We start from the raw sequence: 27,377 nt of genomic DNA, 5'->3' as shown, positions 1-27,377 counted from the left end.
CCATATTATTGCATAGATGCATTTTCTTTTTTATCTGGATTTTTGTGTACATATCTCTCTCTATGCACATATGTATATGGGTGTGTAATTTTTTTCTTCCCCTTTTTTCCTATATCTCTATTCATTAATTACTGGCTACTTATTTTATTGAATACTTACTACAATTCTGCCTTCTCCAAACACATATACACATACATACACACACACACACACACACACACACACAAGCAGAGAGAGAGAGAGAGAGAGAGAGAGAGAGAGAGAGAGAGAGAGAGAGAGAGAGAGAAAGAGGGAGAGACAGAGATACCCAAATATTGTTATATTACAAAGGAAAGTCTATCTGTAAATCTTTAACATCATTTTGTTTATTTTTAGGCAATAAACAAAGGATCAGCAAATATATTCCCGAGGAATGACATGTAGAGTATTCTTCAAAAACAGGACTATTTTCCATTTTTCTTGTAAGCCAGAGCTTTTTGTGTGGATGGTGAAACACTCAAGAGTTCAAAAAATCTCAAGCTTCATGTCAAGATGAGGAAGGTACAGAGAAAGATGGGTTCTGAAGGGAAGGAACATCAGAAACATGAATTAGGTATCAAGTGAACATAACTAGAAAAACAGAAGCAAAGAACAAGTTGGAAATTAAGTGGATACATTTGAAGAGAAGATTTTAAAATAATAATCATGTCCCCCTTTCTCAAAAGCTACCTGTCAAAAGGAAATGAAAACCATTGTTGCTGAGATGCAGAATTTTTTTTTTTAGTTTAGCTTGAATGAAGAAAGTAAAAACATAGGGCTCTTTTTGAAATCACTTGGGGATTTAGCATATAAATATCAAAAATATACTGTCCTTGGAGGTGGTGTCCTTCACAGCCGGGTCTACAAGCAGACTCCATGGCATTTAGACAAAACTTTGATTACCTTCATGGTACCACTGAAGACATCTTAGGTCTTGAGGGAGTCATGGGAGTAACATTTAATGTTTTCCCAGGTCTGAATGTTTAGATGATCACAAGTTGCTTTTAAACCAATAAGTATCAACCTAGTATTTAATATCTGCCCTCCTATACCCCCATAATTTCCATCCTTGGTACTGTGGAAGACATAGAAAGAAGAAAAAGATACTTCTTTGGTCCTAAGAACTTATAATTCAGAACTACACATAAAATATCTCTTTGTTGATCACTTTGTCACACCTTTGCTGCCTTGACTCAGCACATTCTGATGTAGGCAGAATCCTGGGATAATAGTTTAGTGGCTGGAAGGGACCTGAGACATCATGTGGTAAACCTTTTATTTAGTAATAATTGTAATGGCTAAAATTTATAAGCTATTTTAAGGATTATAGAGTGCTTTACATATATTATCACACTTGATCAAATGGAGAAACTGAGACCCAGAGAGGTTCTGAGTGGCTCAAAATCTCCATTTCCCAAGTGTGGTAGGAAAGCATTTTCCTGATACAAACTCCCTTATCCTGAAATAGCTTTCTTCAAACACCCCTACTCCCAACCCCAATTCCTCATCCTCCCCAACCCCAACCCCTACTGCACAATTTCTTCCAACCTAGTGTTGCTTCCTTCCTACACAAAACTCAATTGGTCCAATCTTCTCTGACATCTGCCCTAAGGCCAACAAAAAAGTTGAAGCCATGAAGACTCAGGGCTTTTTACACTTGATGGGTGTCATTAATTATACCCTGACCCATTTCCAGATGAAGGCATGTTCAGAGAAACTAAATGCCACTGTATCCTCATTGCATATCCTTGCTTTATTAAGACAAAGTAAACTTCTTCCTTTGTTAAATATTTAGTGATTTGCCAGAATTTCATTTAATTCCAACATGGAAACTGAACTAAGATGACCCTTGCTTTAGAGCCACACCTATAAAAGCAAGTAGTAAAGAGTCAAATGCAAGACTTCTGCCCCAACACCAATGATTTTCCAACTTCTCTGCTTCCCTCTCCTCATTGCCACTGAATTATTTTCTTTTGCTATCCTAGTAATGTTTCCTATTTTGAAATCCTTGGCACCTTCGGGTCATTCTCAACTTTCTCATTGCTTTTACTACAGTCCTTCTCTACAACTCTTTTTCTGTCACCATCTTCAGGAACTTCAATATGTACTTTGATTATCTTTTCTACAGTATAAATAGCATGATTCCTCACCTTGTTTATTCCAACAACTTTTTTCACATTCTTGCATGGCCATATCTTAATCATAGCCACCTAATGAAACTGAGACCACTATGTAAGAATTAAAATTAATCTCAAATAATAAATATATATTTTAAGATATTTATTAATGATCATTAGAAATAAAGAAATAAAAGGGATACAAAATAAAAACCACATGCCCATGGCTAATCACTCTGTTCAAAAAACCCCATGCTTACCACCACCAAGACAGGAAGCCAAAGAGGCTGGGACCCTCCACATTACTGCCTAATATCCCCTGTCTATAAGAAGTACATAATGACAGGAAGTCAGTGGGCTACCCGGAAATGTAGTTTTTTAGGGTAACACATTTTCAATTACACACCTACCAGATGCAGGAATTTAAAATTCTGGTCCTTGACTATAACATCTTAAGACTCTTCCTTCACTGTCACACTAAACTAAAAGCTTTTCTTATTGAGACTTTCAGTCCTTTGACCCACTGCAAGGTCATCTCCCTTATTCTGTCTTTAGTTACACTTTTAGAACCTATGTGCTCAACCCTTTAGTTTGCCCCAGAAATGCTCTAGTAGTTACTATCCTAGAATTCCATGCTGTTCAGATTTTCTGCTGCATTAGGTCTACTGTTCTTTTCCCATCAACTCTAACATCAATGTAATAGAGCTGAGGGAAAATCAAAATGATTATGTTGAGACGTTGTGGATTTTCTATTTTATGAAGCCTTCTAACAAATAACTGGATGGCCACTTCTAAGGAATGTGGTAGTGAGCATTCCCATTAAGGTACAGGCTGGGCTATATGGGATCTGAGCATTCTTCTAACATTAAGATTCTATGATGTTTTCACCTCTGCTTCCAAACTACTACCTGCCACTGGGGAAAATCACAAAATTAAGTTGATAAGAACCTCTTCAAAATCACAGAATTTCAGAGTTGGAAAGTCTACCTAGCCTAAGGGTGTGCTGGAACCAACTCATGCCAACTTCCAATTGTTAAATTTTTCCTGTAATCATTTACACCTCAGTAATCAGGAAATGCTATACATCACAGTGCACTACAATTCTACATATTGATTTGTTATTATTTTTTAATTTTCTGGAGTTAAGAAAGTGATATTGAAAATGTCAATAATACAAATTAAATTTAAAAGCAGGTTGTGTGGGGGCAGGTAGGTGGCTCGGGGGAGAGAAAGTCAGGCCTAGAGAAAAGAGGTCCCAGGTTCAAATCTGAACTCAAACATTTCCCAGATATGTAACCTGGGCAAGTCACTTAACCCCTGTTGTCAAGCCTTTATACCCCTTCTGCTTTAGAACTAATACATAGTATGGATTCTAAGACAGAAGGTAAGGGTTTTTTTAAAAAGTGCGTTGTACTCTGAGGTACTACCTCTCACCTAGTAGATTGGCTAACATGAAAGCAAAGGAAAGTAATAAATGTTGGAGAGGAGTGGAAAAATTGGGACATTAATACATTGCTGATGGAGTTGTGAATTGATCCAAACATTCTGGATAGCAATTTGGAACTATGCCCAAAGGGCTTTAAAAGACTGCCTGCCCTTTGATCCAGTCATACTACTGCTGGGTTTACACCCCAAAGAGAACATAAGGGAAAAGACCTGTACAAAAATATTTATAGCTGCGTTCTTTGTGGTGGCAAAAAATTGGAAAATGAGGCGATACCCTTCAATTGGGGAATGGCTAATCTAATTATGGTATCTGTTGGTGATGGAATATTATTGCGCTAAAAGGAATAATGAACTGGAGGAATTCCACGTGAACTGGATCAACCTCCAGGAATTGATGCAGAGTGAGAGGAGAATAACCAGAAGAACCTTATGCACAGAGACAGATATACGAACTATTGCAAGAGACTTCTCTACTTGCAGCAAGGCAAAGATCCAAAACATTTCTGAGGGACTTATGAGAAAGAACCCTATCCACATCCATAGGAAGAACTGTGGGAGTAGAAACACAGAAGAAAAACAACTGCTTGATTGCATGGATTGATGGGGATATAATTGGAGATATAGACTCTAAATGATCAACCTAGTGCAAATATCAATAATAGGGAAATAGGTCTTGATCAATGACACATGTAAAACCCAGTGGAACTGTTTGTTGGCTACAGGAGTGGGGTGGGAGGAAGGGAGGGAAAGAACATAAATCATGTAACCATGAAAAAATATTCTAAATTAATTAAATAACATTTTTCAAATAAAAAATAGGTTGTATATATTTTTCCAGAAAGCCCAGTTGCCAAACATTTATACCTTTGTTCTTTTCTCATTCATTCCTGAAAAAAGAATTCACTTTATATCATTGTCAAGTAGTCATACCACATCTAAATGATGCACTCCATTGAGGAGAAAGCCTATACCTCCTAAGGAAGTCCTTTCTTCTTTTGGACAACTTTAATAGTTAGGAGGTTTTTCTTTTAGTTTTAGTTTTTATTATTATTTTCTAACATCAAGCCTAAATCAATCTGTCTGCAATTTCTATCTGATGTTATTAATCTGTCTTCTGATTGCAAAAAGAACAAATTTAATCCATCTTCTACATTGTTCTTGAAATACTTGAAAAGAGGTATCATGCCTCTTCTAAATGTCCTCTTCTCCAGGTTAAATACCTATAAACACCCATCTTCATATGACACAGGGTTCAGTGCTTTCCCCATCCTATTTGACTTCTTCTGAAAACTCTTCAGCTTGTCAATTTCTCTCTAACTCAGAGAACCTAGAGCATAATATTCCATATGTGATGTGATAAGGGCAGTCAGTATACAGTGGGAATATCACTTTCCTTTTTCTCAGCCCTATGTCCCAAATGAAGTAATCTAAAATTATATTAGATTTTTGAATTTCTTTATCATATGTTTTGAGCCTTCAGACAAAATCTCCATTTATTTTCCAAAGGAACTATGGCTAAATTACAGGTCCCCGATCCTGGACTTATGAAATCTCTTTTCTGAACTTTTACATTTTTCCATGTCGAGAATATAGAATTCAGGACTTGGAGTCTTGAAAAAAATATAAATCCTACTTCAGATATCAACAAGATGTATAACCTGGAAAAAATCACTTAACTTTTCCTAAACCCCATTGTCTCCTCTCTCTGCAAACTGAGAGTAGTAATAGCATCTATCTTTATGGTTGTTATGAGAATCAGGTAATATAATATGTGTTAAAGGGTTTGTAAATTTTGAAGCATTGTGCAAATATTAGTAGTAGCAGTAGCTTCACTAAAGTCTAACTTATTTGATATGGCCAGTCATTCTAGCCTCTCAAGATTTTTATTAAACATTAACTCCATCAAGCAAAGTATTAGAAGTCTCTCCAAATATTGTATCATCTTCAAACCACCAAAATATTGACTTTCTCAAGTCCTAAGATTGGATTGGATACTAAGGCAAAGAATTCCCTGTAAATTGACACTGACCCTTTAATATCTGCTCTTTGGAGTTAATTATTTAACCAAATATGAACTTATCTAATGTTATAGTCATCTAGACTACAGATTCCACCTCATGTAATATAATGTAGCTTTTCTCAGCTACGCTATATTTGATAGTGAGGGTTACAGTCAAAAGAAATTATTTATCTTTCTTGCTTCTAATAAACTTTCTGAGAAAATATAGACCTATTTTACCTATCACCAAATTATTAACTGAAAAACTGATGAAACCCCATTATGCCTACTGTTCATGGACTATGAAAAAAATTTCATTTGATTAATCAGATCAAAATACTATATAAAAATTCACTTCCCACAAGGTGTCTCCCATGGATATGATAAAATTATACAAGATTCCTTGAAAGATAAAACAGATAACTTTGCTTAATTTTTTTCTGGTCATTTATATTGAATAAAGTATAAAATAAGCAGGTATAACATTCATCAAAGATGTTGGTTACTGTCATGTATGAGAATCAGCGCATTGTCCACATCCAAAAAGAATTCTCTAAAGATGATGAGGTCCTCTAGATTTTCCTCTTTGCAGATGACCTTGCACACCAGTTATATTAAGCCCTAGAACACTGAAGGGCCTCTGGGATGAAATAGATATCAACTCAAAAGAGCTTGACCTTAGCCATTTTCAGGGGGTGGGAGGTGGGGGGAGAAAGAGAAGAAGAATGATTATAGGGTAAATTATGACAGTGATATGGATAGCCTGTATATGTGTGTATGTATATATACATATATATAGAGAGAGACAATCTCTATACATATTATTCATATACAACTATTTAAATGCATGTATATACTGTTATAGGGAAATTTACAGGAGCAAGAGCAATACTGCAAGGCAGAAGCAGGAAGGTTCCAGAACTCTGGAGAAGTGGCAGGGCTGTTGCTGCTACTCAGAGTTAAGCAGGCAGGAGGAGTATTTTCTATATAGTCTCCTGGGATGGATCTAGAGAGCTAGATATTCTCTCTCCTGTGGCTCTCCTTGTGATCCATCCTGTTCCTGTGTATCCTGTGGACTGTCTGAGATATTCCTGAAGAGCTGCTTGAGACATCTAAGCCATTTGTCAGTGAGACCTTTCCTTTGAGCCCTGTTCCAGCTACCTTCAATTCCTTACCACTTTTATATATTAACTTAGGGGGGTTAATTTAGCTAGTAGTAGGGATTAGATTTGTAGGTAGAAAAGTATTAAATAGTGTAGGTTATCAATTTGATTTTGGGGGGAAAGGTTATTTATAGTTTTTAGATAGACCATCCCAATTCCCTTTCCCTCCTTCCCTTATCTTAAAATAAATTATTATTTTAGTTATATATATATACAATTTCAGTATAGTATTTCAATACCTATACACATTCTGGTAGGTATATGGGCTTGCTGTCTCTCTTAATTATAAACAGAGAAAATGTTATGTGTGTACACATATTTGGTGTATCAATATATTTGCATATATATATATATATGTCTGCATATATATATTCTGCCCAGAAATTCTGAGATTTTGTCAATGTAAAGAGTTCCCTGTGAAGAATTTTCCTTAACAAAGCAATTCAGCATACTCCTTATAACCTCAAGAATTAGAAGATTTACTGTAATACTAAATTTAAATGATTTATTCAGGTTTACCCAGACAGTATATGTCAGAGGTGGCAGCTGGACTTACATTTCCTTAGTATCAGGTGGATTCTTGATTTACTCTTCCACAGATATGATTCCCCATCCCTGTTCTCTTTTCGGTGTGTCTATCTCTGTGTGTGTTTTTCTTTCTCTCCTCTTCATCTTGATGTTTAGTTTTGGATCCATTTGTAAGATTTTACACTTAATTCCTTCAAATTTTATCTTCCATTTCAATCAGTGTTCTAGCCTGCCAGATAATTTTTCATCTTGATTGTGTATACCAAATAGAGTAGAAGGCTTGCTGAGCAATACAGAGAGTCTATATATAAGGTTATATACTATAAAAACAAATTGTGAGGAGCAAATGAGGTGATACATATAATCACTTTGTAAATTTTTAAAGTGTTATCTATATAAATGCCAATTAAGTGTTGTTGTTGTTGTTCCTATTAAATAATTATAGAATTTGGATTGGGAGAAGAAAAAAGGGAGAGTACTTGTATTCACCTATTTTCCCAAATAGATTTTAAACTTCTTAAATACAAAACTTTGTGGGGTTTTTTTGTTTTTTTTTTCTCCTTATCCACACTCCATGCCTAATCAGGCTCAGGTCCAAAGCTTTGCATATAGGGAACCTTTGGTATTAATCACATAGGAAGCCACTTGCTATACCGGGTAAATTAATGGCCCCCATGTTAGAAGTCCTTTAAGGAAGAGTCTATGGGAGCCTTGACTCAACCCTAGCAGAGGCTCAATCCTTGCACTTGACACTGGTTCTTCCCAAATCTGGAGCTCTTAAACATCTGTCTCCAGTGTGATTTATTCTATTTTAAAATGAGGTTTTCAAACAACTTGCTATCTTAATTTTAGCAGTTCAGCTCCTTTGTATGCTAACAATACCCAACATGCAAATGAGCTACCACTTCGCTTTCTAGCAAAAATGTTTCTGTGCAAACACTTGATTTTATAACGCACTTCACAGCTTTTTTCCTGTAATTAGTTGCTAAGTCTATATTTGACTTTGACTAAATTGTTGTATTGCAAGCCTGTTTTTGTTGCTTCTCCATTTTGTCTGGTCCCACTTACACCTCCAAGTGGACCTACTTAGGCAGCCTCATGGTTTCCTTTCTTACTTTTGGATAGAAAGAAGCTTGTCAGGCTATTGGGGGAGGGGGGGGAGAGAGGAGGGTGTTACATTTCTAGGATAAAAGTCATCAGGACGATGAAACAAGGACCAACTTTGTCATTCCTTGGTCTTCTACAGCACCTGCTGCATTTGCCCTCAAGTGTTCTCTTCTGTTATGATATACTAATGATCCATTTTCCAAAATTTGGAGATTCATAATAATTCAGTTCAATTAAAATCAGAAATGGCCTACTATGTGCTAAATATTATGCTACGAACTTGAAGTAAAAAGGCAAAAATGAAAACACCTCTTGCCTTCAAGGAGGTTTTTTGAATGATTTTGCATCATATTTTGGAGGCTCTACAGTTTCCTGAGGCTTGATTTAAGAGGAAAAATATTATCTGCAAATGGGAACAGCTACATAACCTCACCACTTAGAAAGATTCCCTTTTTCATTTGAACTCTACACTGGATGACCTTTATTAGTGTGACAACAACCTTTAATGACCATATGTCTGCGACTTTTATGATTTTATTTTATTGATAGCAATAATCACCAGTCTTCAAATTTATCTCAGCTGTTGGATCTATCAAAGAAACTTATTCAAGTTCAGCTTTTACAAGGAAGACATCTTGGAGAAAAGCCTTTGAGAATGTACTTTGCACTAATGAATGGAATGCTTTTTCATAGGCTCTAAGTGATAAGTACAGTAGCCTCTTAAATTTTCTTCACCTATTAGTCAAATGTTTGATGATAAAGATGTGATCTGATATGATTCAACCTTTTTTCTGAAATCTCATTCATTCTTTTTTCCCCTAATTTCTTGAAGGATTGTTATACATGTAAAATATTTTTTATATTTTTGTTATTTAGTCATTTCACCCTTGTCCAACTTTTCATGACTCTATTTGGAATTTTCTTGGAAAAGATATGAGAGTGGTTTGCCATTTCCTTCTCCAGCTCTTTATAAAAGGAAACTGAGACAAATTGGGTGTAGTAACTTACCCAGGGTCACACAGGAAGCATCTAAGACCAGATTTGAACTCAGACAGATGGGTTTTCCTGACTCCAGGTCCAGCACCCTATTCACTGACCCACCGAGCTGCCCCTATGTATATCCACATATGCATGCACACAAATATGCCCATAATAAAGTAAATAGGTGGGTCAGGAGTTATTTTTATAAGGAAGGACATCAATACTTTGCTTCTGTGTTTTTTGGTGTCTTCCTCTCTTCTGGTAATCTTGATAACTGTTCTTTCAGCTCCCTCAAAATTGTGTCACTTCAAGCAGGGACCTAAATACTTGGTCTGACCTATCTGCTCTTATTAACTTTGTTTCTCTTGGAATCATTCTGAGTCTTTATGCTGCATATTAGAGACTATGGTATTAGAGTTATAAATGTAGTGATTCTACTGTCATTGATGGATAAAATTGTTTGTTATAGAAATTTTGACAGATCTTTTCTTTTTTAACTGCTTATTATCCTCCTTCCAATTTCATCCTTAAATGCACTCTGGAAAACCTGATTTAATTGAGACTCACCAAGTTTTCTATAAACTTGTTTTATCTTCTCCTGTTTCCTTCTGTTTTATGAGTCAATCCCACTCATAACCTTCCTTTATGCTTCAAAATAAGATTTTACTAATTAATTTACATTCAAAACCAAATTTTTCCATAACTACCACAACTATGTTTGACAAAGAGATTTAATATTTGCTGACTCAATAGTCTTTTCTTTTTTCCACCTCCTTTTTGGTGTAATTGTTTTTTTTTTACTAGTTAACTTGTGTTGGAAATGGCAAAAATGCTTATTGTTGTCTGTTCCCTTAATTTTCATAAATGACAAAACAAATAAGTATATGCCACAGAGTTTCCCGACACTGAAAACATCATAAAGAATAATTTTCCATTCTCATTCTTCCTTGAAGCCCTATCAGGTTGTAGAAGTAATGCTAGGTCCTTACAAAACAATTACAGTAGAGAACAAGATTTTTGAGTATGGGCCCAAACTGGAAAGTATTTTAAACATGAGACTGTGTGATCCTGCAGTACAGTGAAGAAGCTAGTGTGGTGGCCTTGGGAATCAGGAGACCTGGGTTTCATTCATTGTCTTCCTCCAATATATAGTAAGCTCCTTCAGGGCAGGGTCTATCTTTTTCTTCTGTGTATTCCTCCACTTTAGCCTAGTGCCAAGCCAGATGGGTGGATGAGACCATTTCTTCCAGTGGTCAGGAAGGCAGCTGAAGCAGGCACTGTGGAGAGGTTAGAGCTTGGTCAACCATCAAAGACACCAGAAGTCATCCACTGCATCCCAGGCCATTGCCAGTAGTCCTTTCTTCTGTCTTACCACTGGACTTCAAATGAAGCTGATAACTTTGTATAACGCTACCTCACTTAAATCCAATTTTTGAACAAGTCAAAACACCACCCTATGATGTCATTGATCCTCTTTGAAAATGAAGGACAAAAAACAAAATCCCTAGAACTTGCACTGTTGGGTTAAAATTAATATCTCCAAGTTCTTATTTTCTGTGAAGTTTATTAATAATCACTTGAAATAAAAAGCAGATTAGCATAGATTTAAAGTCTCTTACTTAGTTTAAGTCTGACCACATACAGCTCATCCTGCAGGATTCTCCCTTCCCTCCCACCTGCCTGCTCAGGGAAGTAGAGACCCAGGTGGGGTCCACCCACACCCTTTTATTTATGTTCATGGACTCAGCACTGGCATGTAAAAAATGGGATAGTGGCATGGATAGAATTCCTGGAGTCAGGAAGACCTGAATGCAAATTCAGCCTCAGCTACTTCCTACTTGTGTGATCCTGAGCAAGTCACATAACTTTGCTTGAGTTTCCTTATCTGTCAAATGAGCTAGAGTAGGAAATAGCAAACCTACTCCAGTATCTTTGCCAAGAAAACCTTAAATAGGGTCGCAAAAAATCAGAACATGATTAGTATAGTATAAATAGTACATCACTGAATAGTACACATGCTGCCTAGTATTGTTATCTTTTTGTTTGAGTATGCCTGTTTCTCCAACTCGGATGCAAGTTCTTTTTAGGGAGGGGATAATTTCTTTCTTTCTTTTTAAAATTCTCTTGATCCCATTCAGATTCTAACATGAGACCTTGCAGTTGAAAAGAGATACATGGGATAGGGACCTGACCTGTGATTTATTTAGTACAGGAAACTCCCAGATGACAAAACTCCCTCTACCAATACAGGTTAGTATCTTAAGAAAATAAGAACTAAAGTTGTACAATGGAATAGGATAATAGGCTTGAAAGGTAGGAGGGAACCCTGGGGAGCATCTATTCCAAACCCTTCATTTTAGAGAGGAGAAGTACAAAGGAGGACAAGAAAAGACAATTGACTTGGCTATTATCACATGTATAGGAAGTTACACAGCCAGAATGTAAACCCCTGAACTATTGTATGATGTTGAATTCACTAAATTTTCTGCTCTGCCACTGCATATAGCTGTCAGAAATCAACTTCAGCCATTATAACCTGGCATATTTAGATGGGCAAGTGTGGCTATTCATATCAAGACTCATCTCCTAAAACAAAAATATGTTCCATACTGTAACATAACCTATAAAGCTTTAGTGTGATCTCCTGACATCAGGGTTATAAAATGTGTCTACCAATATTATTTTTTAAAAGCAAGTGCATATGAGGTTAAGTTTAAATCCTAGACTCCCATTTCAAAAGTTGCCCAAATCCTTTTGAGCTGCCTGGTTCCACAAGGAAAAAAAAAATAAAACCTCCCAAGGTCCCCCTGGGGGCTTGGCAAAAACCAGGAAAGCAATGTGGGTCCAGCTAGACTTATGTGCATAAATTCCACAAAAATTCCACAGGCAGCTGGCCCTTCTCTCCTTTGTAGAATTCTATCTCATGAATCAACAAAAGTGGTGGCTGGTTTTCCCAAAATCTGTGCTGATTGGTACTTGCCCTGTGAATAGTATTCACCTTGCCAGGCATATTCTGTGACCCAAGTTAGAACTTCTAGATATTGGGATGCAGCATGGACACACTGTTCTTCTCAGCCTGAGGAAGGCACAAACAAGTTCCTGTCATTGGTAGGGAGGGCCGACCTGCAAACCTGCAGCCAACACCTTCAGGTTTATATTCCAGACCACCAGCCACTCTAATTGTATATTACCATGTTACCGAATGGCCCAATATATCTGCTCTCAGTCAGGGTCCCCTATTGTAAAAGGCTATGGTATTGGTTGGTTATTAACTATACTGTATGAAACCTCATAAACACCTTTTTACACATACAGTGCACACTTCAATGCAACAATCAAATGCTTTTCTAGAAATTACAATCTCATAGAAAAGAGAACTGTTGATTGCAGCCTGGGAATGAGTGGGCTGAAACCTCAGATTGGCCTCATTAGAAGTCTAGTACTTTAAAAGTTTGGTTGGGCTTTAACCTGAGAGGACAGGTCTTTGGCAGTTTTATCTGCAAGTAGGTGAGACAGCATGATCAAGGTTGAAAGTGCTGAATCTAGAGTCAGGGAATCCCAGTTATTATCCTGGCTCTGTATCTTATAACCCATGAGACTGTGGATAAATCATTTCACTTCCTTAAGACTTAGTTCCTTTTCTGAAAAATAAGAAAATTGGAAGGAATAACTCACACAGTCCTTTCCAGATCTAAGTCTTTGATCAAATGATCCAGGCACAGATATAGAAGAAATCAGACAAACAGAGAAAGAAGGCAGTGGGACTAAAGAAACTGAAAGATCTTTAGGGCTCCTTTCAATTTAAAACGGAGTTGTACCAGGGAAGGATTTTGAGTGAATGGATCAGACATAATAGAAAGGGAATGAAGAGCTTCTTATGTAAATGACAACTGTAGTAGCTTACATGGGCTACAGTAGGGAGTGGATGGTGTTCATTGGGCAGGAGGTACAGAGGTACAGAGGAAAGGGAGAAAGCATGTTAGATTTGGAGTCAAAGGACTTGGGTTCAGGGGGCAGCTGGGTAGCTCAGTGGATTGAGAACCAGCCCTAGAGATGGGAGGTCCTAGGTTCAAATCTGGTCTCAGACACTTCCCCGCTGTGTGACCCTGGGCAAGTCACTTGACCCCCATTGCCTAGCCCTTACCACTCTTCTGCCTTGGAGCCAATACACAGTATTGATTCTAAGACAGAAGGTAAGGGTTTAAAAAAAAAAAAAGGACTTGGGTTCAAATGTTGACTCTGCTATTTACTACATTTGTAAACTTGGCAACCTTCTCCTTGCTGGTCCTCAGTTCCCTCATCTGTAAAAATTAAAATTCAATTAAAATTAAAATTCCAGCTCTAAATGCAGCACCTGTTCTACTGTGCTCAAACTAGTTTGCAAAATTGTTTTTTGGGTGGCATTTGCCATGGACCATATCACCAAGAAAGTCTCTCTTTATCAGTTACTTTAGTATCATCTCAAGTATATTTTTGTAACTTTAGTCATCCAGGCAAATATTTCAATTGGACATTTTTTTTCAAAAACATGAAATAAAGAAAAGATAACAAAGAATCCCCCACTATCTAGGCAGACAGCTCTTCTAATGTATTCCTAAGCATAAAGAGAACACCATCAAAATAAAAAATAAAAAGTTCATCTTCGAAGGAGAATGTAGTTGATTTACAAGGGGGCAGTTGAGTCATAAGGTGGGATAGGAGAAGGGATGCTTGCATTCAAGGTGCTATCTGATAAAAGCTAGCCTTGAACAGATTGTCAGAATGCCCTTCCTCCTTGCCTCTCTGTGACATGGGCACTGTACCCCCAGAAACTCAGGCAAACTATTATGGATAGAGAGATGCACCTCCAGGCTACACCTCAATCCTATCAGGCTACATCTCAAGATATCTGTTTGTTAAGGAATGTTTATGCCTCCAGGAAGACCCAGTCAAATGACCACCCCATCCCACCAAATGCCTGAGGGACTAACACTCTCTGTAGTAAAAAGTGTAAAATCCCCAGAACTAATGAACAGTCTTTCCATGCATGCTGTCCTCCCAAGGAACTGCTCCCCATCTTGCTGTTCCACCTTGTTATCCTACTGGTCATTTTCAACATTACCTCCTAAATTAATAAATTTCTCTTTTTGTTTTTAAGCTAAGTTTTGGAGTCTTGCATTCTTGCAAAAGGTATCCTTCCCAAACCCCAGAGGTACACATCTGCACCCCCATAACATCTGTTCCTGATTGGCATTTGTCATGGGGCACAATTTCTCTGGATCCTAGTTTATGTCTGTAAAACAAGGCAAATGATGCCAAGCTTAAGAGAAAATGTGGAAATAATAAATTATATCTGTAAAAGTCTTGAGTTATTTTATTTATTTCTTTATTTCTTAAATCCTTTACTTTCTATCTTAGAATCAATGCTGGATATCAGTTCAAAGGTAGAAGAGAAGTAAGGACTAGGCAACTGAGGTTCAGTGACTTAGCCAGGGTCACACAGATAGGAAGTATCTGAGGTCACATTTAACCCAAGGACCTCTTTTCTCCAGGACTGGTTTTTTTATTCCCTGAGCTAACTAGCTCTCCCAATCAGGACCTTTCTAAAGGAATGATAATATGTAAAGTCATTATGCCATGTTTTTCTCAATTCAAACCTAGAACCTTTTTCTTCAATGAAGAGAAGCATATCTGTGTGTGTATGTGTGTATGTGTGTGTGTGTGCATAGTTCTAAATCTAACCAAAGGTACTTCCTAGTTGCAATACTCTGTACAGATCACATAACCTCTCTGAGCCTCAATTTCCTCATCTGTAAAGTGGGAATAACAATACTTTACAACTTTATGCTGAGGCCTTTGGACTTCAAAGCCATATGAGGGTACACTGTAGATGAAAATGCACAAAGACAATTGTCATTCTCAGTTACTGAGAGACTACCACTAGTACTTTACAAGTTGTTATGAACGTCAAAAGAGATAATGTATATAAAGTACTTTGCAGACCTTAAGGTGCTATATAAAGTTAGGCTATTATTTTATTAGTCAATGAAAATGAAATGCTCAGTTCAGATGTGGCTGGGATTTAGAATTGGGGTAACACATGCCTCCTCTTCATTTGCCTGTTTTGTCTCCTCCTCATTTAGGAAACTGGATAAAAAGAAAGTCAGGAAAAGGAAAGGAAAGAGAAAAAGGATTTGCCTGACTGGGAGAATATCCTAAGTGACAAAAGGGTTGAATGGCGTGCATTGCAGGTCCTCCCACACTTTGGGTTTCTGAATAATTGCCTGACCTAAACCAAGCTGGAACAGCCAGAGTTTCTTCCTTCTCCTCAGTACCACCTCTGATTTTAGGAAAATGATAGTGAATATGATAGAATGGACATAGAGCCAAACCAAGATGTCCTACACCTTCTTGGCTTTATGGTCTGAAGGATGACAATGGATATTTGGAGTGACAGTATTTGGGCAGGGCAAGATTATCAACCAGTCTAGAAAGATAGAATTTTCTTCACTAAAACAGACTCTGAATCAAGAAAAATAGATCCTAATATTGGGATTTTTAACAGGAGTTGAAACTAAAGGTAACTCTTGTATAAAGACTATGGAATTGGGACTTAGGGGTCCTGATTTCAAAACCTGATTCTCTGTCTATGAGACTTTGAACAAGTCCCTTTTCTTCTTCTGGGCCTCAGTTTCCCCCTCATCTTGATCTCTAATGTGTGCCCCAGCTCTAGTTCCTGTGCTGCCCGCTAGTAAAATGTAACCTTGATCCTTATCTAGTCTACTCAGTCAGATCTGAGGCAAGTCCCCCAGAATTGTCCTTGGCAGTCACATCAAAGTATATGAGCATAGTAGGTGCCCCATAAGAATTTCCTGGATGAAAAAAAAGGAGAGTATTTTCCTGGCTAATCCCCAAATAGTCCAGCCCACCCCCTGAATGTCCCAACTAATAGGGGTTTTGTTATACACACACACACACATATATATATACATATGTACATATATATAATGAATAAAGAACATGAATAAATGTTATAGACTGACTGAGAGACTGACAGACTAAATGAATGAACACAACATTGGCGTGAGAGCGTGGCTCCTGAGAACAGCCTTTCCTAAAACAAAACAAAAATCGTGGTGGAGGTAGGGGGTGGGGAAGGCTGGAGACAGAAAGAATTTCAGACTTTCCAGAGCTTTTTCATTTATGCTCAGATTTTAAAACTCCACGAGACAACAAGGATACTCTAATTGCAGCCTGGAAGGAGGTACAGAATAGCTCCTTGCTAGTAAAAACCTAAAGTATTTATTTATTATTTAATTTGTTTGCTCAAGAGACTTCACCTCTGAGGTAGCATCTGTTTTCCATTGAAACCTGACTTTTACCTAATTGTACAGCTGGGGAGATTAAGGCACAAGGGGTTAAGTGAGTTTCCCAAGGTCACTGGCTTTTAGCCTATGTTAGGACCCAGGCCCTGCAAGGGTTCTGCTCTCTGCTTTAGGTAGGGGACCACACATTGCCTCTGGTGCTCCGGTGGAGACCTATAAATATGAAGTGAATTATTCTTTCATGTCCTCACTCTCCCTGCTTCTGATTCTCATTAATGGGGGCGAAGGGGGGGCTGTGGGAGGCTGCAGGCTGTGGAGCAGGGAGAGGGAGAGGAGGGAAAGAGGGAGGGAAGCTGTTATTCTGCAGGGCCTTTGTTTAGGCCTGTTTTTTCTCTCCACAAATCTGCTGTGAGGAGGTAGGCTGGAATGGAGCTGGCATGTTGGGCTACTTGTTGGTTCCCAGTATTTCGTTCTCATCTGGGGATCCAAGCTTCCTTGTCTCCATTAAATAGCAGAGAAGAGGCAGACGCAAGCTACCTAAGGGCAAGGGTTGAGCCCTAAGAAGGAACTTTCTGAGCAGAGGGTGGCATTCCCTAGGCTTCTGCTGGCCCGGGATGTTATGGATGATTCATTTCACTCTATTTTCTAGACATTTCCTAGACAGTCTGAACAATTTTCTTGCCATTCCCCAAATGCTCTCTCCTCCTTTCTCCAATTCTTGTACTTCCGGATCTATGATCAAATCAACTGTACCGTGGCTCTTGGATGGAGCGTGTCAATCCCCCCCCTCACCAGGACCAAGTTCTCTGACCCAGTTGCAGGGCTCTCATCACTAGTCTCCAATGTGCGTTGTTTCCTCTGGCGTAAACGTAAGCTGTTTGAAGTCAGAGACGCGGCTTTTATATCATCACAGCTGAGCACAGGACTTGGCACATAACATGCCTTTAATAAATGCTTTTCCACTCATCCCTTCCCTGGTGAGCTCTAAGACCAAAATAGGCATTGATCTGTCTGAACTGTTAGTTGATTGATAGAGGCAATCACAATCAGAGGAAGAAAGGCAGACCAGTAGCTTCTGAAGGCTCTTTCTCACATTGTCATCTTTATCATGGTGATCTTAATCATTTAATATCATGAGAAAAGAAAGTAGTAAAGACCCATTCCATAAAGTAACTGAGGAATGCCTGCTTTGCTTCTGAAAAATGCCTGGTTCTCCCCAAGAGCTGATTTTATTGTACTGGAATTGGAGTCAGGAAAGAGACTGGAATTCAAATTCTGCCTCTGAGGATCATTTGTTGAGTGACTTTGAACAAAGTAATTAATCTGTCTGAGACTTAGTGTCTTCATATGCCAAATGAGTATCATAAGGCATTTAGTACCACCCTTCATAGTGAGAAAATGTCCATGGCTCATAGCTGGATGTTCTTCAGCAGTTCTATGGGGGAGTTAGCTGTAACAGAGGCCAGTCACTACTTCATTGCCTCAGAAAACCAAATTTAGTCAGCCTATTATCTACAGCTGAGATAATTTCTCATGTGCTTGGGGAGGGGGGGAATAATTTATCTCTAGTTAAAGTTGAAAGTAAGGTGGTCACAGGGATGTCTTTCATTCTCCTTTACAAAACTTCCAAATCTCTATTATTGAGGGGCAGGTGTGACTGGGTCATTCCTCTGCTCAGAAAGATTTTTTTAACTCTTATCTTTCAACTTCAAAACAATACTAAATATTTATTCCAAAGCAGAATGGTGGTAAGGGTTAGGAAACGGGGGTTAAGTGACTTGCCCAGGGTCAATTGTCTGCTGGGAAGTGTCTGAGGCTAGATTTGAATCTGGAACCTTCTGGCTCTAGGCCTGGCTCTCTATCCATTGAGTCACCTAGCTGCCCCTCAGTCAGTTTTAGTGGCTCCCTATTATCTCTAGGATAAGATACAAACTCTTCTGTGTCATGTAAAGCTCTTCCCAGTCTAAATCCTACCTATATTTACAGGATACTGCCCACCCCTTACTATACATCCCAGTCAAAATGGTTCTCTTGCTTCTCTCATCTCTGGTATCTTTGTAGTCTGATGCTCATGCTAGCAATGCCTTCTCTCTTTCCCTCTGCCTCTTGAAATTCTTAGCTGCCTACAAGGATCAGTTCAAATGAAACCTTCTTCCAGAAACTGCTGATTTCTCCAATTTTTTTTTTACTTCTGTTTTCTTATTTTGGTTTTGTATGTGGTACTTACATGCAACCATTTGTATTCCTCTCAGTAGAACAAAAGCTTCTTGGGGACAAAAACGATTTCACTTTTGTATTTGTGTCTTTATTGCATTGCATCCTGGGCCATCATCAGCCACCTAGCTGCCCCACCCTTAACATTTACTTCTGGAGTACCTATCCAGCACAATGCTAACTGCCTTAGATGATGAAGTTCTTATCCATTAGTGTGGCATAGTGGGTAGAGCCCCTGATCTAAACTCAGAGGACCCTGATTCAAGTCCCACCTCTGATATTTATTAATTTTGTGATCTTGGCAAGTCATCTAATATCCCTAAGCTTCCATTTCTTCATAAAATGGGTGGAATAGACAGTTTCTGAGGTCTTTTTCAGCTCAGAAACTGAAATGCTAAGATCTGAAGCTTCAAGTCTATTTGGAAGAGACAATGTCACAGATAGAAGTTCAAGAACAAGCCTTGCGTAGTATAGGAATGACAAAAGATTTTTAAATGCAATCTGACTTCAAAGCTAAGAGAACTTATCATACGCTAAAGCAGTGAGAAGGTCTTTCAGGGATGAGTGTGACATGCCGGAGGAAAGGATGCCTAGCACTGAATATTCCCAGGACAGAGAGAAGGACCTTTCTGGAGTCTACATGGCAGGAGGGAGAGGAGCACTATAGATGGGCATAATGGATCTTCACCTAGCCCAGTAACTAGCAGATGGTTGGTGGTTGTCCTTCCATACCAAAATGACATCCCTGGTGATGTTTTTTGACTGGAGCATAAACTGGATTTAAGTGAGGCAGAGCTGTACAGTCATCAGCTTTACTCTCACTTCCAGAGTCATCAGTGACAAAACAGAAGTCAAGAAGACTGCTGATGGCTAAGGATGCAGTGGATGACCTTGATGCCTTCAATGGGTGACCAAGCACAGTACCCTTCTGCCATCTTCATGACCCTCAAAAATGTTTTCATCTACCCCTTCCTGCCAGGGGAACTCTTCATATGGTGGACACTTAATTCATGATAGGTTTGAGACCTGCTAATTACTCTTAACCTAGTTTAACTCACCTGCTAATATGGTTGGGAGCTATGTGGCCACTGTGCATGCTACCATTTCTCTGAGCTGGGTGGCAAGTAGACACCAAAGGAGCAAAGCATCTCTGAAAAGGGCTCTGCAAGCCCTCACAGCAGAGGTACTAGTAGCTACTTAATAAATGCTTATTTGGGAGTGTTGACTGTCCAATTAGTTAAGGAGGGCCTTGAAAGATATACTGAGATGTTTGTACCTCATCCTGCAGGCAGAAGGGAATAATTTTTGCTAATTGCTTTTATTGCCAACATTGCTTAAACAGGGATGAAATCCTAGTTTAAAAACTAATGAAACTGGGACTTTAGTAATATTCATGGGTTAGCTGTGAGATAGATGTGCCAGAGAAGAATTTGGAGGTAAGAATGAATAGTCAGAAGGATAGATAGAACCAGTGTTTCTGGAAGAGCACACTTGCCCCACTCATAAAACTTTCTCCTAGTAGACAATGCCTTGGAATTGTATATCACCTCTGGCCAGGTGGTATTTCTTGATACATCTTGACTGGAATGTGTGAAAACAGGTGAGTCATTCATGAGCAATCCATTTGTTGGATTGAACTGAGCGGAACTGAACCAAGAGACAGTGCATAATACCAGGTTCAACTATACCCTGCTTGTAACTCAGCCCCTGGCTGCTTTGAGGGGGTCTTGATTCATCAGTCAGATAGGGTTGTTTAGACAATAAGACTATATTGTGGGGGAAAAATCAGGTCAGGAACTAGATATTCTCTTCAACAACATGCACATCCGCTGTGTCAGATTACACTTTAAGGTAAGAGATAAATCCACAGCTGGCACAGAAGAAATTGGGAGGAGAAGGAATTCTTAGGTTTCTAGGATGAATCAGTGTGTATATAGGGCATGGGACACTGATTATGATGAAGAGGCTCTCTTTCCTCCTGTTTAGAAATAACTCAATGCTTCTCACTAAAGTACCTGACTTCTGGACTCTGTCAGGAGCTCTGTTGATGTGTTAACTGCTCCCTAAAATGTCTATTCCCCCCTTCTATTCCTTTCTTAAAAGAATTGTCCTAAATTGGTGATAGAATGAAAATAGCACCAAACTAAGGGATGAAAGGTCTGACTTTTTTATCCTTTGTTCTGTTGTTCTTTAACTCTGAGATCTTAATCTCTCAGAAATTCAATTTATTCATCTCTAGAATGAGATTGATAATTTCTCTATTTACCCCCAGAAACTTTTTTCCAATTAAATTGAACAGATACTTATTAAATTTAAATATTGTTCTATTTAAGGCATGGTACTAAGGCACTGGGCATACCCTAAATCTTCTGTTCTATGTGAACTGGTATTCTACTGAAGGAAATGTAGTATATGTACTAATAGGAAACTACTAGGTAATATGAGGGGGAAAAGGCCATTAATAATTGGGAAGGCTTCACATTGTAGGTGTTGCTGAACCGTCTTAAGGAATGATGGATACAGAGACTTGGAAAAATTTTGGAGGAAACTGAAGCAGGAGTATGCTGAAGCCAGCTTGGAGTCTTGAAAGAGGAAATTGTTAAATTTTCAATACAAATATTAAGAAATCAGAAAATGCTATAAATCACCATCTGAGTTATTTTATTAATTTTGGAGGGGTTTTGATTGTCTACACTTGTTAAAAATTTTAATTAAAAAAATCTTTACCTTCCATCTTAGAATCAATACTGTGTTGGTTATAAGGAAAAAGAATGGTAAAGTCTAGGCAATGAGGGTTAAATGCCTTAATCAGGGTCATACAGCTAACTGAGGCAAGGTATGAACCTAGAACCTCCTGTATCCAGGTCTGGTTATCAATACACTGAGCCCCCTAGCTGCCCCTAATTGTCTAAGCTTAAGAAAGGGATAGAGAAAATGTTAACAATTATAGATTAAACGTTAACAGTGTGCCATGCATGCTTTTTTTTCAGAGTCAATTGTCAAACACTTACAGTACATCTTAGGGTTCATATTAGGTCTAGGGATCAGCTTCTTTGAAAATAGGCACAAGCTGGAAGGCTGAGTTCAGGGAAAAGCTAATCCTAAACTTTGGCTGGAACATAAAGTTCAAAGGAAATAAGAAAGGCAAAAGTACGAAAGTGCCTTGAAAAATATAGGCAGTCAGGTGGTGCCATAGTGCAAAGAATACTCAGCCTGAAGTCAGGAAGGCTTGAATTCAGAACTAGCCCAGGATTCTTTACTAGCCTGTGTGACCCCAGTCAAGTTACTAGCTATCTCAGTTTCCTCAAATTTAAAATGGAGGTAATAATAGCATCTACCTCCCAGAGTTGTTGACAATCAAATAAGATGATATTTGTAAAATGCTGAGCAGAGTACTTGGCACATGGCTTAGTAACTCTTCTTTTACTTATTACCATTACAAAAAAAAAAAGGAAAGCTTAGTCATAGAACCTATGGCCTTCCACCAAAGTTCTAAGCTTTTATAAACCAAGTTCTCTCTGGAGGAGTTTTTGCATAATTATAAACTCAGAATGAGACTGATCATCATCCTTAGAAAAGCCAAAGAAATTCTGCAAGGTCACACAGACAATAAAGACTCAGTACTGAAACTCTAACTCAAAATTCAATGTTATTATGCACTCTATAGCAATGTTTCTCCACTCTTTGTTTCATGATCCACCTAAGGTTTCCCTTGAGGAAAAAAAATCTTGTTAATAGCTAAGCTTCCATAATAATAATAATAATGATAAGTTCCTCTGTTCTCATGCAAGCATCTGGGCTGATATAACATCAAATGAAGGACAAGCTATATTTAACCCAACAAAAAATACAAAAGGCCTCACACCCAAGTCAATAAACAGCCAGGAAAACTCTGCATCCCTCATGAATGCACCTCAACTTCCTTCATTGACCTATGTTATCCTCTCAACTTGTGGGACTACCTTGAAGTTCACAGATACACACACAGAAAGTAATTTAGGTTTGCTAGAGCAGAGGTGTCAAACACAGGGGCTCATAACATTCCCAAGTGAACTGGAACTAGATTAGACGTGAGAACTACTTAATGAAATAAATAAAAAAGCAACATAATATAGATAATGTTAATATGTGGTTTTCTAAGTCAATCTAGAGTCCTCAAGGGAACCTTATGTTTGTTTTTGTGCCCCGGTTTCTATTTGAGTTTGATACCACCAGAGAAACCAAAAATCCTCCTCTCTGGTAAGTCATTGACATCAATTCAAGCATCCAAGAATGAGCTGCACCAACCTCCTAGTCCCAGAAGGGAAAAGCTCTTAGCATCACAAAATTTCTTTTCTCTGGGTTTGAACAATCTGACACTCATGGTATCTTTGAAGAACAAAGTCCAGGTTTACCCTTATGGTTCTATTTCTTGTTGCTCCTATACTCAAGCTCCTGCTTGAGAAACAAATTTGCTTGACCTAAAATAAATTTACAATGGCCAGTAATTCCTCCTTTGTGTATAGGGATTCCTTTTCTCATCCAGGAACTTTTCCATCATTCTACTGCTAAGGCGCACTATGGCTAGTTTGTGTTCCTACAACTCCTGGCTTGACCCAGGAATTATTTACTTCTTCACCACTGCTTGTTATTCCATGAGAGTTGTTTTTCATGAGATGGATCCAAAATGTGAGTTTTGTCCATTTCTTGTAAGGCTAAATAACGCCTAGCCTACATGGATGTTATGTTAACATGAACGCTTGCATGGATAAGGGGATGAGGGGGAGTTCCTATTATTTTGTTTGGAGAACTAGACAGCAGGCAAATTCTTATATTCCCATGGGAAATTCTGGTTGGAAGAATGAACCAAATACCAAGGTCAAATAAGATACTATTCAGTTTGAACCCAATGAATCCAAAGTTTCAATCCTCGGTCACAAGTTATAGTTGATTTTAGCCTCAATATTCCCCTGATAATACAGAACTTATCACAGCAAATACCTCATAATGACTTTTTGATTGATTAATCAACCAAAGCCATTTTGAAGTAAGGAAACTAATTTCTACACTTTCAGCATGCACTTTGCCAAGCTTCCTAATCTCTCCCCAATATTCTAGGCTGGGGTTGTCAGCAGCACAAAACTAGATGAAATTCTTTACTGTTGATTCTCTCTCTTACTTACAAATTATGAAAATTCTTGGCCTCTTGCACATAGGCCCACACAGCTTTGTAGGAGCTGCCTTGCTTAACAAGAGATGCCAAGAGATCAACAATTGCCACTGATGTTTCCACATTACACCACCTGAGTCACCAATTATCTCAGGATGTTTTAAGAGTTTCAAACTAAAACCAGTTCTAATTTAATCTAGATTTTAAAATAAAACCTAAATTCAGACATAGGGACACATTCCTGGATCTTTGACAATGAGGGAGGCTGAGACTGATGGTTTTCTTTGAATTCAGGAATAGCTGCAAGGAGAATTAAAGAGTCTCTATGATGAGCCCCTGGGAGCAGAGACCCAACAGATGCATGGAAAAGGGAAAACTAGCTCAAGCTGGATAAATGGAGCATGTTAAAACTTTTATACCTGTATTGGGTTCAGGTCCCTGAGTGGCCACAGAACTTTCAGCCTTGGGAGAGACAGAGAGATCATATATATATATATACATAAACTCAAGCCTATTTCATGTAGCATTTTCTCTTCTGAGTTATTTCAAATTTATAAGTACTATCAAACATAGACAATATTGTTGTTCTCAGTTATGAAAATTATAAAAATTAGGTTGTAAATAAGCACAGCAAACAACATCTGAAAAGTTTGGGAACTCTTCCAATAATAACAATAACAATAAATGGCATTTATATAGCACTTTAAAGTTTGCAAAGTTTTGGACAGATGTTATCTTATGTAATAATCCTCACAGCAAATCTATGAGATAAGTGCTATTACTATCTCCATCTTATAGGTGACAAAATTCAAGTAGATGGCGGTTAGGTTATTTGCATAGTCACACAACTAGCAAGTGCCTGGGGAGAGATCTGAACTCATATCTTCCTGATTCCAAATCCAGTACTCTTGTCCACTATTTGACCAACATGCCTCAGAATTAATCACCATCTGAACTCTGGGTAGGACATCCCTATGATAACTATGTACATCTTTGAACAGTATCCTGCTATGTCCTTCATCATTTGCTTCCCTCACTTCACTCCAATCAGTAAACAATAAAAGACACCTGAACCTCTATAAGGTTCAGATATTTGTACGACTCTAAAGATATAGAAAATTATTTGGAAGATCATATTTTCCCCTCTCATATTCCTATTAATATATCATCTAAATATGTACAGATCTTTCACATAAAATTTTTATATAGATGAAAAAGCAGGCATATGGGTCAGTAGTTGCTGATTTCCTTGTTGTTGACATTTTATTTTTTGTAATAATAACTGCACTGATTGCATTAATCACTAGGATGTTATATGAAGTCCTTTCTATAAGACCCAGCCACTCAAAAAAGACACACACACACACACACACACACACACATGAAACACAAAGTGGATGAACTATGGAATAGCACCTCTTTTTTTAAATTCATATTATCAGTTCATCTGTTAAGGGAACTAAGGAAATTCGCTAAATTAATGGAGATTAATACTCCATATCTTATAGTATTAAAGAATTGTCAGGGCCAATGAAAGGTTTCTCATATTGTCCAGATGTAGGAATAGCTTATTAAATGAATGACTTGAGCATAGGTCTTCCCAAATAAAGGTTGGACCTCTCTCCACTATGCCAAACTGCTACTCATAAAGAAGGTTTGTTGCCAAGAATGTAACATATGAGTAATTCCATCAGTATTTAGACATGGGATAGTTACTGCAAATAGAAAATGACATGGGGCCCAGAATTGAATAAGGGAACAAAAGCATTGGTATTTGCATCTGGGTAACTGTATCATATTTTCAACCATCTCAGTCTGATATAAAAACTCATCATTTCTATACCTATATCGGCCTTCCTATTGATGTGATGGACTTTGAATTATGGAATACTATTACTGTCAAAGAATCAAAATTCTCATTGACCCAAAGGACAATGGATAGTTGCATGGTAAAGATAAAATCTTGCTTCCAGTAAAGAGGTATAAAAGAAATCATCCAGGAAATCTATTATTAGAAGAAAAAAAAAAGATGTGAGTCAATTTTAGAGTAAGGCAAGGAAAAAGAAATTAATTGCAAATAAAATAATTATTTTATTTTTATATTTTAAATAATTGCAAAGAAAATAATTAATATCCATAAAATATCAAATATCTAAAAGAAAGCCTTTAGAATCAGAATTCTTAGTCTTTTTTTGTACCATGGACTCCTTTGGAAGTGTAGAAAAATGAATAGATCCCTTCTCATAATGTCTTGAAATGCTATATGCATATAATATATATACATATATATATATATATGTGTGTGTGTGTGTGTGTAGGTAGGTAGGAAAAGGAAACCAATTATATTGAAATACAATTATAAAAATAAGTTCACAGATTTCCTGAAATCTCTTCATGGACCCTTTTGGCATCTATTCCTCAAGTTAACCACCCCTTTGATAAAATATACTGGATAAATCCTGTAAAAGAAATTTGTCATATGTTTTAAACAAGAATTACACATGAAAAATCAATCAGTCAACATTCATTTATTAAAGTGCCTACTATGTGCCAAGGCCAAGTGCAAGGAATACAAAAAGAAGCAAAAGATAGTACCTGCTTTCCAAGAATTTACAATATAATGGGAAAGACAGCATGCAAACAAATATATAGAGAACAAGCTAAGTCCAGGCTAAATAGAAAGTAAGAATGAAAGTTCTGGAATTAGGAGTACCTAGGGTAATATTTTAGTTGAGAATTATAGAAAGCCAGGGATGTTAACCATCAGAACAGGAGTGTTTCAGGCATGGGAGGAGAGTGAGAGAAAATGCCCAGAGCCAAGACAGACGAAATGTCTTGTACATGGAATAGCCAGGAAGCCTGTATCAAAGGATCAAAGAGTGCATGTTAGCAAGGTATAAGAAAATTGGAAAGGGAGGTGTGGGCTGGGCAATGAAGGGCTTTGAATGTCAAATAGAGCATTTTGTACTTGCGCCTGGAGATAATAGGAAGCCACTGAAGTTTATTGAATGGGGATAGGGGCATAGGGGTGACACAGTTGAATCTTTGCTTGAGGGAAAATACTTTAGTGATGATGGATTGAAGTGAGAAAAGACTTGAGTTGGAAAGATCCATCAACAGGCAATTGCAATAATCCAGACATGAGATGATGAGGGCCCACACTGGAGAGGTAGCAGTGTTTGAGGATGGAAGGGGACTTTGGAGAGATGTCGTGAAGGTGAAATTGGCAGACCTTCACAACAGATTAGATATGGAGAATAAGAAAAAGTGAGGGATACAGGATGACTGCAATCTACTCTAACAGAGGGAGCATCCCAGGTGATAACACAGATTTTTCAGAGTATCAAAGCA

The 27,377-nt window shown here is 37.9% G+C and overlaps 1 long non-coding RNA gene across 2 annotated transcripts in view; it reads right to left on the bottom strand.

Annotated features, from left to right (window-relative positions):
• Window positions 1-27,377, bottom strand: part of LOC103103497 (uncharacterized) — a 59,679-nt gene that overhangs the window by 17,223 nt on the left and 15,079 nt on the right. Inside the window, exon 3 of one of the 2 annotated variants that reach the window (XR_001626987.2) lies at window positions 412-559. The exons of the other annotated variant lie outside the window; for it this stretch is intronic. This is a non-coding gene — a long non-coding RNA (uncharacterized LOC103103497). Of the gene's footprint in view, window positions 1-411; window positions 560-27,377 lie in introns of those variants that run through there. 2 annotated transcript variants of the gene reach the window in all.

The sequence above is a fragment of the Monodelphis domestica genome, chromosome 1 (genome assembly GCF_027887165.1).
Source record: "Monodelphis domestica isolate mMonDom1 chromosome 1, mMonDom1.pri, whole genome shotgun sequence".
NCBI classification, from domain to species: Eukaryota; Metazoa; Chordata; class Mammalia; order Didelphimorphia; family Didelphidae; genus Monodelphis; species Monodelphis domestica.
Note: the sequence above shows the minus strand (reverse complement) of the source record. Positions and strands in the feature narration are given on the sequence as shown.